Here is a 16,322-nt window from a genome sequence, read left to right on the forward strand (position 1 = left end):
GACCAGTTGTATGGCAGTTTTGCCTATGGTGAGTAAAACTTGTATGGTTTCTGATGCTTCATGAGTAGCCACCAATCGAGAGGTGTAGGTGTCCTTTATGAAAATGGACACTCTCCCTTTGTGGTTCGCCTGGAACTTCAGTCCAAATGATATGAGGTATAGCCTGGTAGCTGGAGTGCTCTCAGGAGCCTTGAACCAGGTTTCAGTTACTGCACAGACATCGATGTTCTCCATACTGAGAAGTGCTTGATACCTGCATCTTGAGATTTAGACTTCTAGCGTTGAGCAGCATTTTTCCATTTTTGTTTTTATGGAGGTTGATTTGTCCTTTGAGCATTGCCTAAAAAGGCACTATGGGGTGGCAAGGGCCTTGGCCAGTATCCGAAGCCCAGTGGTGACAGGTGCAAGCCATCCTCATGGGCAACGTGGCTTGTCCAGCATATCATCCCAGGCTGACAGACATTGGATCCCCCTAGAATGACACCAGTGATTAAGCCAATTGTTAAAACTGATCATTTTGTCTTTGTACTGAGGCATCATTCTTGGCGAAGGCAGGATGCTGCTCAGGGTCAGGGTCATACCAGTCTGGGCTACATAATCGGAGAGCTCCTCAATGTCTCTTTTCATGTAGTCCAGGGAGGTACATCTCAGGTAATTCACACCCGCATGGACAATGACTGAATCATATTTGTACTTGCTTTGGAGTGACCTGAGTGCATGTGTAATGTGGCGGATCCTAGCCCCGATAGGCAGCTCACCGCTCTCCTTATTCAGCCTGGTAAGTGGAACATCGGTGTGTCTGACTATAGAGTCACCTATTACTAATGTCTCTGGCATAGTATTTTGCCTTAGGGGCTGTGATTGTGTGACACACCTGTTGTTTGAGGTATGTGTTGTAGGTGTTGTGTTTTGTGGGGTGTATTTCTGGGTGTCTGCTTTGGAGGCCTCTGTTGTTTTGGTAAGTTTTTTACAAGAGCCTCCGAGTATGTCTTTGTGTTATGTGTTTGGTTTGCATTGGTGGTGGTTATATGTGTGACTGGTTTTGCTTTGGGTGTGGGTACCATCTCTTCCTGACTGGTCTTGCCAGTCCTGAGTTGAGAGAGTTCAGCCTCCAGTCTGGCTATATAGTTGCATCTCTCACAAGTATATGTGTTAGTAGGAAGGAGGAGAGGGTTGTCTGTGTACATGAGACAATTGTAACATTGTCTTAAGATTCCCAGATTAACCAGCTGAACAAGAGAGGATGCTAGTGGTCTACCACTCGACATACTAGAATATTATAAGGAGTGTTGTGCCTTTAAGGGAAGTGGGTATTCACAGGGGTAGTGGATGCCTGTGGTGCTTACTTTAGGGTAAGAGTGCTTGGTTTTATTATGAGTGCTTGCTAAGGATAGAAGTTCAAAACAAGTGCTGATATATACAGCTAGATAGACTGAGTAGAGCTTCTAAGGGAAAAATTGAAGAGCAGACTTAAAGTTAAATCCTGTATAGAATAGTGTACCCCTGTATAACCGCTGTTGCGCTTAGGGGCGCGGGCCGCAGCAAAGCAAAATTTTTATACAGGAACTTGAAAAGAGCTGGAAATGGTCCAAGGCAACCAATGAATTACAGCTCAAGTGCTGAGGTAACTTCCCCCAGGGACAGATAGGCTGCACAAGGCTCCCCACTCCCACTGGTGAGCTCAGAAACTTCCTTCTATCCAAGTAAGGCAATGGCCAACACAGGAACTACACACAGCCCAGAATACAGCAAAGCCTGTATACTGGTCTTAACTAGTGGAAAACAAGGAGTATTTTTTTTGTTTTTGTTTTTAGAAAAGAACACAGAAATGCAGTTAGGCAAACAGTAAAATCGATTAACACAGGCTAGCACACTTTAGTGAGCAGCCTCAGCAATTAAATTAGCAAAAACAGTAATATTCGACCAGAGTCGACCAAAATGCTACTTTTAAGTGCAGATACTTTAGAATACAGCAGAAAACACAAAACAGTTGTATCTTATTAAATGAAAGCCAGAGAGGACAATGCAGATAAAAAGCCAAAAGTACGCTTCTTTCAGTTCTCTGTAGCCAGGACCCTCTGCAGGACCACGTGGAGCTCTGCTTGGGTATATAGCGGCGGATTTTTATACAGGAACTTGAAAAGAGCTGGAAATGGTCCAAGGCAACCAATGAATTACAGCTCAAGTGCTGAGATCACTTCCCCAGGGACAGATAGGCTGCTCAAGGCTCCCCACTCCCACTGGTGAGCTCAGAAACATCCTTCTATCCAAGTAAGGCAATGGCCAACACAGGAACTACACACAGCCCAGAATACAGCAAAGCCTGTATACTGGTCTTAACTAGTCGAGCAAAGAAACAAGGAGTATTTTTTTGTTTTTGTTTTTAGAAAAGAACACAGAAATGCAGTTAGGCAAACAGTAAAATCGATTAACACAGGCTAGCACACTTTAGTGAGCAGCCTCAGCAATTAAATTAGCAAAAACAGTAATATTCAAATGCTACTTTTAAGTGCAGATACTTTAGAATACAGCAGAAAAACACAAAAACAGTTGTATCTTATTAAATGAAAGCCAGAGAGGACAATGCAGATAAAAAGCCAAAAGTACTTAAATCAGGAAAGTGGTCGCTTCTTTCAGTTCTCTGTGATTTTATACAGGGACAGAGAAAGAGCTGGAAATGGTCCAAGGCAACCAATGAATTACAGCTCAAGTGCTGAGATCACTTCCCCAGGGACATATAGGCTGCTCAAGGCTCCCCACTCCCACTGGTGAGCTCAGAAACTTCCTTCTATCCAAGTAAGGCAATGGCCAACACAGGAACCAGAATACAGCAAAGCCTGTATACTGGTCTTAACTAGTCGAGCAAAGGCGGAAAACAAGGAGTATTTTTTGTTTTGTTTTTAGAAAAGAACACAGAAATGCAGTTAGGCAAACAGTAAAATCGATTAACACAGGCTAGCACACTTTAGTGAGCAGCCTCAGCAATTAAATTAGCAAAAACAGTAACATTCGACCAGAGTCTTAGAATACAGCAGAAAACACAAAACAGTTGTATCTTATTAAATGAAAGCCAGAGAGGACAATGCAGATAAAAAAGCCAAAAGTACTTAAATCAGGAAAGTGGTCGCTTTCAGTTCTCTGTAGCCAGGACCCTCTGCTCTGCTTGGGTATATAGCCAAAAACGCCTGAAGGCGATTTTTTATACAAAAGAGCTGGAAATGGTCCAAGGCAACCAATGAATTACAGCTCAAGTGCTGAGATCACTTCCCCAGGGACAGATAGGCCCACTCCCACTGGTGAGCTCAGAAACTTCCTTCTATCCAAGTAAGGCAATGGCCAACACAGGAACTACACACAGCCCAGAATACAGCAAAGCCTGTATACTGGTCTTAACTAGTCGAGCAAAGGCGGAAAACAAGGAGTATTTTTTTGTTTTTGTTTTTAGAAAAGAACACAGAAATGCAGTTAGGCAAACAGTAAAATCGATTAACACAGGCTAGCACACTTTAGTGAGCAGCCTCAGCAATTAAATTAGCAAAACAACAGTAATATTCGACCAGAGTCGACCAAAATGCTACTGCAGATACTTTAGAATACAGCAGAAAAACACAAAACAGTTGTATCTTATTAAATGAAAGCCAGAGAGGACAATGCAGATAAAAAGCCAAAAGTACTTAAATCAGGAAAGTGGTCGCTTCTTTCAGTTCTCTGTAGCCAGGACCCTCTGCAGGACCACGGAGCTCTGCTTGGGTATATAGCCAAAAACGCCCTGAGGCAGATTTTTATACAGGGAACTTGAAAAGAGCTGGAAATGGTCCAAGGCAACCAATGAATTACAGCTCAAGTGCTGAGATCACTTCCCCAGGGACAGATCCCACTCCCACTGGTGAGCTCAGAAACTTCCTTCTATCCAAGTAAGGCAATGGCCAACACAGGGTTGAGGAGGTGGTTGATTGTTTTCCAGAATTTCTGTGGGTTATGTAAGTACTTTTGTTGAGAGGTTTGGTAGTAATATTTCTTATCACTGTATATTTGTTTCTTAGCTTGGTTTCTTAATTGCCGATAGGCTGTGAGGTTGTTATTGTTTTTAGAAAATAGGTTGTCTTGAGAAAGCCATGGTAATTGTTTAGATTTGATGCAGACAGATATGTGGGGCAATGGTGACTAAAAGCTTATAGTAGACAGCCGGCTTTATAAACTAGGGTGGGGGCAGTTTATAACTTGGCTGAAGTTGTAGAGGTTGATTGTTGGAAGGGTAGTTAGAGAGGAGAGTGAGCCAATTTGGTTATATGGAGGTTTATGTGCAGATGGGAGATGAGGATTTCTGCTTGGGGATGTTGGGTGGTGGGTGGTTTAGTTTTTTCTACTTTTTAGAGAAACATAAAACACATAACACACCACCTCTTTTGCCTATTCTGTCCTCTGACTGCATTATAACCACTGCTGCATGTGAGAGTAGAGTCTTTGATGTAAATGGAATTTGAAATTTTATTTACATGGCTTCTGCAAATTAAAGTTGGTTTAGTAGGTCAGATTTTTTAGTTTGGTGATTGCCTGGTGGTATCTGAATGTGGGGTAGTTGAGACTTGATGATTGTATTTGCTTGATGGAATATAGTGAAGAGAGGAGGTGTATATCTGTATGTTAGAGCATGAGATAAGGGGAATGGTAAATTATGCCATCATTAGGGGGTTAGTAGCATTGTAGTACAGGGTACAGGAGGCATGCTAGAATACAAGTAAAGTAAGAAGTTAAGTAGTGTAGTATAGTAAGTAAGAGGGTGAAGGAAAAGGTGGGAGCTGTTAATCCAGAGGAGGGTGAAAAGGCGAAAAACAAACATAGAGTCGTTCAGGCAGTGGGAAGCGTAATGGAGACTGACAGGAGGAGTGTGAAAGGTGTGGTTAGATGAATAAAATCTCAAGACTAGCAAGGCCTCAGCGAAAGTGTGCACACCACCATGGAGGTAATTACAAAAAATTCCAATACTTGTTCTTGCCCATATCGTGAGTACCACCTCAAACTTGCATATGGTCAAAAGTCAGTACTAATTCATCAATTGCCGATAGGCTGTGAGGTTGTTATTGTTTTTAGAAAATAGGTAAAGGTTCCTGGCTCTGTCTCTTTTTTCGATCGGTAGGTTAATGTCTTGAGAAAGCCATGGTAATTGTTTAGATTTGATGCAGATTTTTTGTGTGGGGGCTAGACTATCTATTATTCTAAGAAATGTGTTGTTAAGGAATTCAACTGCAAGGTCATGATTTAGGTTTATTAAAGGTGACCAGTCACAGTGTTGTAGTAGTTGGTTGACTAGATCAGGGAAGAAGTGTTTCTTACTGCAGATGTATCTGAAGGAGTTAGTATATTGACTATGAACTGTTTTCCTAAGCAGATATGTGGGGTCATGGTGACTAAAGCTTATAGGTAGACAGCCGGCTTTATAAACTAGGTTTGCTTTGTTAGTTAATATCCAATCAAGCAGGGACTCCATTTTGAGTGTTTGTCTGTGTGAGTGGGGCAGTTTATAACTTGGCTGAAGTTGTAGAGGTTGATAAAGTTGGAAGGGTAGTTAGAGGAGCATGTGAGCCAATCAAAATTGAAGTCACCTAAGATGATTGTTTCTTGATTGAATGTAGAGGGAGACCAAGATAGTAGAAGTTCAATTTTGGGAAGATTGTTCCCAGGGGGCAGATAGGTAGCTATGATTATCATGGTTATATGGAGGTTTATGTGCAGATGGGAGATGAGGATTTCTGCTTTGGGGATGTTGGGTGGTGGATGGTTTAGTTTTTCTACTTTCAGAGAATCTTTAAACATAACTGCTACACCACCACCTCTTTTGCCTATTCTGTCCTGTCTGACTGCATTATAACCATTGCATGTGAGTTCAGAGTCTTTGATGTGGGGCTTTAACCAGATTTCTGTTATAACTGCAATGTTGGGGGAGTAGGTGGCAAGGATAGAATGGAATTCTGAGATTTTATTTACATGGCTTCTGAAATTAAAGTTGGTTATTAGTAGGTCAGATTTGGAGATTGTAAGTAGAGTGAAAGGAGTGTTAGTTTCAGAGAGAAGTTGGTTAGGAGAATGTGTGTGAGTTTTTTGGGGGGAGATGGAGGTTGGGAGAATCTTTGGAAGGGCCAGGGTTGGGGTGGATGTCAGATAGTAGTTTAATATGTATAAGGGAGTGCAGTAGTAGGTCTTTAGTTTGGTGATTGCCTGGTGGTATCTGAATGTGGGTAGTTGAGGACTTGATGATTGTATTTGCTTGATGGAATATAGTGAAGAAGAGGAGGTGCTGTATATCTGTGGGCAGATGTTGCTATATGATGTAAGTGCTTGTTGGTAGCATATTAGAGCATGAGATAAGGGGGAATGGTAAATTATGATATCATTAGGAGGGTTAGTAGCATTGTAGGGAAGGTACAGAAGGCCTGCTAGAATACAGCAAAAGTAGTTGAAGAAGTAGTGATGCATAGTAAGAGGTGTAGTGGAGGAAAAGGTGGGAGTTGTTAATCCAGGTATAGGTGAGGAGGTTGAAAAACAAATTATGCTAGAGTCAAACAGGTAGTGGAAGTGGTCAGAGGATTGGGCAGAGTTGGATGTGAAAGGGAGGAGGAGGTGAGGGTGTGGGTTAGATAGGTGTGACAGGAAGGGGGGTGGTATGGTTAGGTATAAATGTAACTGATGTCAGGGTGGGTGGAAATGGGGGTAGGGCAAGGGAGCAGAGTGAGCCTGAGCGTACTGAGGCCAAATGGAGTGGGATGAAACCTGATCCTAAGACTTGAATCAAAAAACAATCAGCCTTAGGAAAGATCAGACAAAATGTATTTCATAGTGATGTTTTGTTTAGAATGACCTCAGGGACTATGCCAATTGAATGCACTATAGACTAAATGTGCATGCTTGAGGAGAAAAAAGGTGTGGAATATGCCGATTCAAAGACTCTAAGCACAGCTGTCCCAAGGACAACTCATTAGAAGTATCTGTACTAGAGCTACCAAAATCAAATGGGGTAAGTTTTGTGGGGGGAATTTGAGAATAAAATCTCAAGAGACTAGCAGGCTCAGCGAGTGTGCACACCACTATGGAGGTAATTACAAAAATTCCACAATACTTGTTGGAGTAGGTAGTACAATCAGAACAATGTGAACAGCAACCTACACTTTTCTTGCTGATAGCTTGAAGGAGTCAATTAGTCTTTTGGAGGTAGAGTTGCTTGAAGAGGTAGTAGGTCCTCGGGAGTCCGTTAAGGATGTTTGGGCACTACAGAGTCTCACATTCTGTTTGTAAAAGGGAGGAGACACAACTTTTCTTGCTGATAGCTAGAAGGAGTCAGTCTTTTGGAGGTAGATTCACTTGAGGAAGTAGTAGGCCCCTCGGGAGTCAGTTAAGGACACTTGGGCACTAGAGTCTCATGTTCCATTTATAAAAGGGGGAGACACAACTTTTCTTGCTGATAGCTAGAAGGAGTCAGTTAGTCTTTTGGAGGTAGATTCACTTGAGGAGGTAGTAGGTCCCTCAGGAGTGAGTTAAGGGTACTTGGGCACTACAGACTCCCACATTCCGTTTGTAATAGGGGGAAACACAATTTGGCATGTGCACAGAAGCTGGAAAGGATGACTGGCTACCTCTAAGGGATGCGGAATACAAAGAAAAAAGCCTAACCTAACTCAGTTATTCCAAGTTTACCAAGAAGAGGCCACAGGGTGTGAGTCTGAACACAATGCTTTACACTTGCCCATATCGTGAGTACCACCTCAAACTTGCATATGGTCAAAAGTCAGGTACTAATTCATCTAATTCATTACTACTGAAACAGCTTTCTCATACAATGTAATCTAACATTCTCAGTGAATGTACTATTATTTTGTTCTTAAAATGTCCTAAACCCTTTTCTTTTTGTCTTTGAACCTTTTAGGATATGTAACATACATCTGGGTTGAACCTGAAATTGGTCCATGGGATAAGCACGCTATCCCGGTTAACAAATTCATAAACAAATAAAATAAATAAACCATACCTTGGCTTTCTACAAGTGGTTTACCCCATTATGTTGAAAAGAATGTTGTGGCTTGCTTATTTACTGAAATAACTCATATATCACTCCTTTGCTAAACAGAATGCACTGATCCCTATCAGAAAGAGGATCTTCTAGACCTGATTAAATTACTGCCTCCCAAATCACAAAATATTTAAATAAGGATCCTGAATACTCAGCTTACTTATTCTGTAAGTGCAAACAGGTGATCCTTTGGGGATGGAGCATCCATGTAGATGAAAGTTTGAAAATTTATCAAATGAAATATGAAAATTTAAAATTATTAAGCTGCTTAGAACCTTGGTATGCTACCATTTGTGTAAACAAAAGAAAGGTGAAATGGCAACACTGGGCGGATGTATACCACTAAACTAAACTACTATATATGCATGGATTTGTTTGTTTATCAAGTAAATTAAATGGACAAAGTACCTTTTATACACAAGACCTGGAGCAAAGACAGACAAAACACATTTACAATTATAACCGGAAATATTTACAACAGACTTTTCCTTACATACAGTAAAAATACAAAATAGCATTGTCGTTAAAGATAACTGCAGTGTATGGCTATGAAACACCAAATATCACAGAAAAGAGATAAAGCAATGATATAGTAATTACAGTAGATTGTATAAATATATATTAAAAAGGACTTGGATATCTATCATGACAAAATATCAATTAGTAAAGTCAAATGTATCTTACCTTAATCATTTGGTGGGTTGCGGCAAAATCAAGTCAGAACTTGCAAAGTAGAGGCTGTCTAGGCATGGCCTAAGACAGTTACCAAAAAGCAATGGTGTTCTTTGGAATAGTGAGCTATGAGGCATTCCAGACACTTAAAGAGACCTGAAGGAGACTCACTGTACTACAGCCAAGGATTTAGTGTACACGCAGATGCTTCACACCAAGGGCAAGGAGATGGATTTATGACAGCTTCTTCCAATGGAAGAACATTCTGTAGTTCATTTAATTCATAGACTTCAGCCAAAAGAAGAATTATTTGCAGCCATAGAAAATGAGTGTTTGGAAATAATGTGGGCCTATGTATTGTATGAAATTCACAGGGATAACAAAACATAATCCCTTAAAGTGGTTACATAGAACTAGTATACACAATTCCAAGCTTTTTAGATAGAATGTGTGATTGCAGTCATATAACGTGACCATTCAGCATAAAACAGATATCAGTGATGCAAATATAAGTGACTTTTCTAGGTAGGCAACTTGGAAGTTTGACTTCAAAAATAAATTATTTTGCCTTAAGATTTGCTTCCTGAGGGTCTCTCAGCAGTATTTATTTTATTTATTTATTTTATTTGCAATTGGTTAACCAGGATAGTCCATTGAGCCAATGGGAACCCATTTTCAGTGGAGTCCTGGGGAGAAAAGCTCCATGACAAAGCAAAGATTACAGCAGTTTACAAATTAAATTTTTGGTTACAAGACAAATTTGCAGCCATAGAAAATGAGTGTTTAGAAATAATGTGGGCCTATGTATTGTATGAAATTCACAGGGATAACAAAACATAATCCCTTAAAGTGGTTACATAGAACTAGTATACACAATTCCAAGCTTTTTAGATAGAATGTGTGATTGCAGTCATATAACGTGACCATTCAGCATAAAACAGATATCAGTGATGCAAATATAAGTGACTTTTCTAGGTAGGCAACTTGGAAGTTTGACTTCAAAAATAAATTATTTTGCCTTAATATTTGCTTCCTGAGGGTCTCTTGGCAGTATTTATTTTATTTATTTATTTTATTTTATTTGCAGTTGGTTAACCAGGATAGTCCATTGAGCCAATGAGAACCCATTTTCAGTGGAGTCCTGGGGAGAAAAGCTCCATGACAAAACAAAGATTACAGCAGTTTACAAATTAAATTTTTGGTTACAAGACACAGCAAAGCTTCAGCAGTTACAAGTAAATTTTTAGGTTACATTTAGTAGACGACAAAACATTGCATTAGTAAATATACAGTTTCTTGAAATGGAGTAGTACAATTTGAGAATTTAAGAAGTTATTTAAATTGGCTTAGTATTTTGCTAGATGCAAATATGAAGCTAGTGTCTGGGATATATGAGATAGTTGCCTATAGGAAGTGGAGAATAGGCTATGTTAGGTGGGAGCTGCATTTGCTTGAGTTATGGAAGGATGAAAACATGTGAGAAGAGGTGTAATAAAATGGGAAAATGATTTTGTTCTTTCAAAGAAAAGTGCATAAGAAGTGGTATGCATGTGTTTGTTTGTTAATCAAGTAATAAAATATGTTGTAATAAAATGGGAAAATAATATTGTTCTTTCAATGAAAAATGCATACAAAGTTGTATGTATGCATGTGTGTCAAGATAAAAGTAATAAAGTTGAATTACACTTGCCTTTTTAGCAGAAGCAAAATATGTAAAAAGATAATGCGTAAAACAGTATATAACTAGATTTACCACTGTAAAATTTATTATAGTTAAGAGCAAGTTTCTATGCAGCTTCTTGAATGTGCAAATCTGCAGTACAAGTGTCAGGCTCCTTTGAAACTGCTGCACTAGGTCACATGTTGATGCCATTAGTGTTATGAGACCCCCCCCCCCAAGCAGAAGCATTTAACTGTGGAAACAGGAAAGGCATCTTCTAAATCTCAAACCCAAGCTAGAGGAAACCCTGCTTCGAGACTTATAAATAGAGAGATAGACTGCTAATTCAATAAATAGCAAGAGTTACAGAAGCTACAAAAGTTACTGCATTGTCTACTAGAACATACCATTGGAACAGAACTCAACTTGTGATTGTTTTTTCACTTAGTTTAGCAGGTAGTAATCTACAGTAAACTTTAAAAGGAGGAATTAAATGGTACAAATTCCATCATTTACCCCCATTCTGAAAATATTGTGTAAGTGTGTGTGTGTGTGTGTCTACATTTATGAGCACAAGACAATTTTGGCACATTTCAAATACTATTGGTAAGTTTGCACTGAAGGGCATTGGGCTCATAAGGAGATGGAGGAAATGCTTGGGGGCCCCAGTAATTATAAGTGTGATATATAGCTGTGCAGTGAGTAGCTTATCTGGGTGTGGTAAGTGCTGTTTTTTGTTCAAGACAACATATTCTCTGCATTTAAGACCAGCTGACCTTTGTATGATAAATGTTACCAATGCTGGGAGTCAAAAATTCATATTGTCTGTTCTATTGATGGCAGCAGTGGAGGAGACAAAAACCAAACCTGTAGCCTCAATTTCTCACAGTGAGAACTGATATAAAACTATAGTGGGGCAAAAAGTAAACTTTATAAGTAAAGATGAAAGACACTGAAATGTGCCTTAGTCATTGCATAAGTAAATATTCTGTAGAGTAGACAGAAAATAAATGGTGTTCAATAAAATATGCTAGCAGTGCCTATAACATCAAAACATACAAATCAATTGATTCTACAGTGCAAACATTCTTTTAAGAAAATGTATTTTCTTTCACAACTGGAGTACTAGATGAAATAAATATCTCCTAAACTGAGTTAAAAGATAAAGTGATGTAATTCATACATTCACATACTAATCAAACTCCTAAGCCTCACAGTCACTCATCTAGAACATCACAGACATCTAGAATCTAGACCTGCAGCTACCAATGGCTATACAGGGAAGGATGAAGAATGGAGCTCTGAGCCTCCAAGTTCATACGTGACTGCTTCATATCATAAATACCTTGTTATAGGTGATTCCATAGTCAGACACAGTGACACATCACTTTCCTACATACATCTCCATGAATTCCAGTAGCCACTAATACTACTATTATATAGCAAAAACACTAATCACTGTAGCACTGCTTAAAGTGCAACCTCTATTTCATAAAATAACAAACAGGACTAGTGTCTCAGCAAAATATGCCTTCTCAAGGCACTAGTCCTGTATGTTATTTTATGATCTTCCTCAGAATACAGTTTAATTTGAGAAAACAGACCATGTCTTACAACAAGAGAATTGAAAGTAATCCTGTAGAAATACTCAGCCAACTAGTTACTACATTTTCCACATTTCTGTCCATTTTCCACTCTGCTCCCACCAGTACCTTATTCCTATCCTTGCCAGACCAATTACCCTGTGAATACCAGTTTACATAACCTTACACTGCCATATTTATTTATTTGAGCAGACACTCAAATTAAAACTCATTGGTTATTATCTCGAATGGTACATCATATGGGTGTAGTTTATCTGCTGCTTCTCGTAATTAGTTTAATTTATTCAAAGAAGGCTATCCCCAGTCCATTTACGTTAAGGAGTGGGTGGGCTTCAAGAATATGTGCCCTTTGCTTCATTTTGAAGGGTTTTTCAAATCTGTTGGTTTATGAAAGCAACTCAGAAGTATTTTATTGGTTCTGCACTGAACTGAATGACTGTGCTGTTAAACCAACTGTACCAGTTTCTATTAAAATAAGTGGTGAAGGAACGTAGTGGTGCTTTTACAGTGGTACCCCTGAATGTAGATCTACAACAATTGATAGATGAGCAAGGTGCTTTTCAATTCTAACTTGCATGGGTAATATACTTAACAAATTTTCAAGTTTCAATAAATTACAGCTAGGAAATTATAGCAATTTGACACAGCTGCAAAACCAATCAGTATTTTTTTAAATGAAATACCCTTTGTTTCTTCTATTGAAATTCAGTCTGCAAAGTTAAAGTAGATAGATTTATTGCCATTAGACTCTGCATGAACAGTAATATAGCAAATAAGCTTTGGTGTTGTTTACAACTGTGTTTTTTTTTCTTTTTTTTTTTCCTTTTTCATTTCTGCTCTGTAGTAATAGTACATTATCCTGATATGGCTTGTTCTGTTCATGGTTATTAAAATTCCATTGATCAAAACAAAATCATCAGAAGGACACTCTAATTTTAGGCAGGCATGGCAGCCAAAGCAGTGCAGTAACTAGCACTCCTCCTCATCCATTACCACATAATTACTATAAGTAACTCCAGTGCTGCAAAACCTGAGGTTAGGTAATAAAACCAAAACAAACAGACAAAAAAAAAAGAACAAATAATCATCCGGTCATTAAACAGAAGCAGAAATTTATGCAGCTAAAAACCTTCTCCAGGCTTTAGTTGAGTAAAATCCTAGAACTTAAATGTCATCAATAATTAATTAATACATAAAATATACTAGTCTTTGCAATCAACTTTTTAAAATTTAAAGGCACCATACAACATTACACAACATTAAGAAAGGATGTCTAAGATACCAGTCAAGCTTGTTTACAGTCTTTGAAAACTTTTTATCATGGCACTACTATTTGAAGCATTTAGAAATGTTATTACATGCAAACAATGAATTTTAAAGTCAAAATAATTTCAATATGCAATATTAAAAACCTTGTACTTACAGACATACACTGGAATCGATAGACATAAGTTGTAGCACATAGTCTGGATTGCAAGCAAGATTTTAAAATGATGGATTTGACCTTCCCCTCAGAGATGATATGAGGATTCAATATGCCATTAGAGTAGATTATTCATTACCTCCATCACTAAATGTCCTGCATCTTCCAATGGATATTGCAAGATTAAATGAGGACTGGATTTTATATTTTGTTTTATTAGGGTTCCAGGCAAGCTATCCTCATTTCCCACAATTTTTTGTGTTATACCTGGATTTTTTTTTCTGATAAAGTCTTCTGTGAAGCTATGAAAACTTTAAAGTAAGAGCAAAAGCCACATTAAGCAGACAGTCTTCTATTCATTGGTGTTTGCACAAAGTACCGAGCTGGGACATACTAGAAGACTTATAATAAAGTTATCTGTTTGGCCACTGGTGCAGGTGATGGTGACTAACAGACTGACTGTGCATTTTGTGACCATGGATCAGTTAGCACTCTGGGTTATAGAGAAGGATGGCAAGGTGAGTACGAGGTATATGGTGAGTTGGGTCTGAACAAATAGGACTCCAGCTGTTTCACTACAGATGGGGCAGGCTATGGGATTGAGTGTTGCAGTTATTACCTTTGCCAATAATAGCAAAGCAACATGGCAATGGCAATTTCCTTGGTGCCTGCATTTGTGGAAAGAAGCACAAAATGTAACTACTTGGAGACACTGCACACAAAATGTCAAATTCCTGCAAATTAAAAGAAACTGGAAGCAAATGCATCTGTTACATTAAATAATATCAGCATTCTCAGTCTCTGCCAGCTTTCACCTTCCAAATAACTCAGAATAATTTACAGGGACAACAATCTGAGGGAATAGGTAAAGAAGAAAATTTTAATTATTTGCAGTATATAACACTAACAAGGATGTTAACATACTGCTGTATTACTCATAGCCTTTCTCACTCCAGTTTATATAGATCATCCCCATCCTTATAAATAGCAAACATATTACTAGGCTGACAGAAGAGGTGGTGGTGACCTAGCATGGATAAGAATTTTAAAAAGGACTATAAAGATTGTGAGGAACATCAATCAATCAGTGAGTTGCCCCCAAATGCATTTTTATACACATACAAATGGCATGAAAACTCATGATCTAAACTATAGATTATGCAGATCCATTCCTTGGAAAACATTTCTAATTTTTATCGATGGAAACTCAAAAGTGTTTGTATGGTATGCCAAAAATTCTGCTGCACTGACTGTAAACACATAAAGAACGAGACAAAGGTTTAATGTGCATAGTTTTGTAGAAATGTTAATGGCTAATAATGAGCTTTATCTCACCAGTGAGGAATTTGCTAATTTTATAAAGAGAAATGGAATTTATCACATCCTTCTTCACAGTTTCATGCCTCGTATAATACCATGGCACAACTTTACAGACACAAAAAGAAGAACAAAACATGGGTAAGAAATAAGACTCACAACACTCTTCTCTACCTATCAAATTCTCCTTTGAGTGACAAAAACAGGTTTGTTTCCTGCAGAAATGCTAACACCACAATGGCATATACATCTATAGAAATGTTTCATTCTTTGTCCACTTCTGTGTTTGCTACTTTGCATGCACCATGAAAGTATAATACTGAAACTAAATCCACCATTAAGTCTTTCAATGCTCCTTAACTCCCCATCTCATCCCCTGGTGATAAATTATCCAAAAAGTATATTACTCCTCCACTCTCTTAATTCTGCTAGCATTAATTCTGACCAGTTCACATATTTATGTTTCATCACCCCAAACTCTCTTCATTCATTTTCATGTTGATATTTATTTCCATTCTTAAGGTTGGGCTGTCTCCCACACCATATCTGCTTTTCTCCTTCAGTCTACATGAATACATTGCCTTCCTTTATTTTTGCAGTGTAAGCATATTCTCTCTTACCCAAAGGCCTTATTCTCCCACTTCCATTCTTTTTCTTTGAATTTACTCTTAAGTGCCTGCTAGTTGAAATATTGATACTTTATCACCATATACTTTTGATAAATACTTAGTTTTTCTTAACCACCATTCCCCTGTCAGCATCAAGATCCATACCTCTTGAAGAGTCATTCATTCCTAACTTCTGCCATTCATTTTTCACAAGGGAAAGCAGTTAACTACCATCATCCATGCAGGGATATAGGATTGTTTGTATGCACCTACTCCATTGACAGGTCAGGCAGACAGAGTACAGTGGGAGACTTATGTGGGCAAGTGCTACTACGTACTCATTTTCTCTTACTAGGATATCTTTGAACTCCTTTGCAGGCATGCACCTTTAGAGCATGCTGTATCCTGAAGTTTCAACACCTAACCTTCTTTCGGATGGCATTCATTAGGTATGACTCTACTACCTCTGTAGCCATCCCCCACCAGAAGGGAAATCTGGATTCAGTAACTCATCATTAATAATTACTCTAACACCTAGGCCTGCTAGTTTACCTTGGATCACTACAGTGGATTCAGGGTAAAAAAATCTATGTGTATACTTATCTTCTTCGATATCTATTTCCCTTAGCTATAGTATATCTACGTTATTTAACATGGATACAATGTTTTACATCAGTTATAGTATATTTATTTACATCAGTTATAGTATATTTTTAACATGGATACAATGTTTTACATCAGTTATAGTTATAGTATATTTACATTATTTAACATGGATACAATGTTTTACATCAGTTATAGTATATTTATGTTATTTAACATGGATACAATGTTTTACATCAGTTATAGTATATTTATGTTATTTAACATGGATACAATGTTTTACATCAGTTATAGTATATTTATGTTATTTAACATGGATACAATGTTTTATATCAGTTATAGTATATTTATGTTATTTAACATGGATACAATG

The 16,322-nt window shown here is 38.2% G+C and overlaps 1 protein-coding gene across 1 annotated transcript in view; it reads left to right on the forward strand.

The window, feature by feature from the left end:
• The window catches only part of LOC122802037 (collagenase 3-like), a 121,217-nt gene that overhangs the window by 103,357 nt on the left and 1,538 nt on the right, over positions 1 to 16,322 (forward strand). The window lies entirely within an intron of this gene.

The sequence above is a fragment of the Protopterus annectens genome, chromosome 5.part0 (assembly GCF_019279795.1).
Source record: "Protopterus annectens isolate FY-2018-M chromosome 5.part0, PAN1.0, whole genome shotgun sequence".
In the NCBI taxonomy this organism is placed as follows: Eukaryota; Metazoa; Chordata; order Ceratodontiformes; family Protopteridae; genus Protopterus; species Protopterus annectens.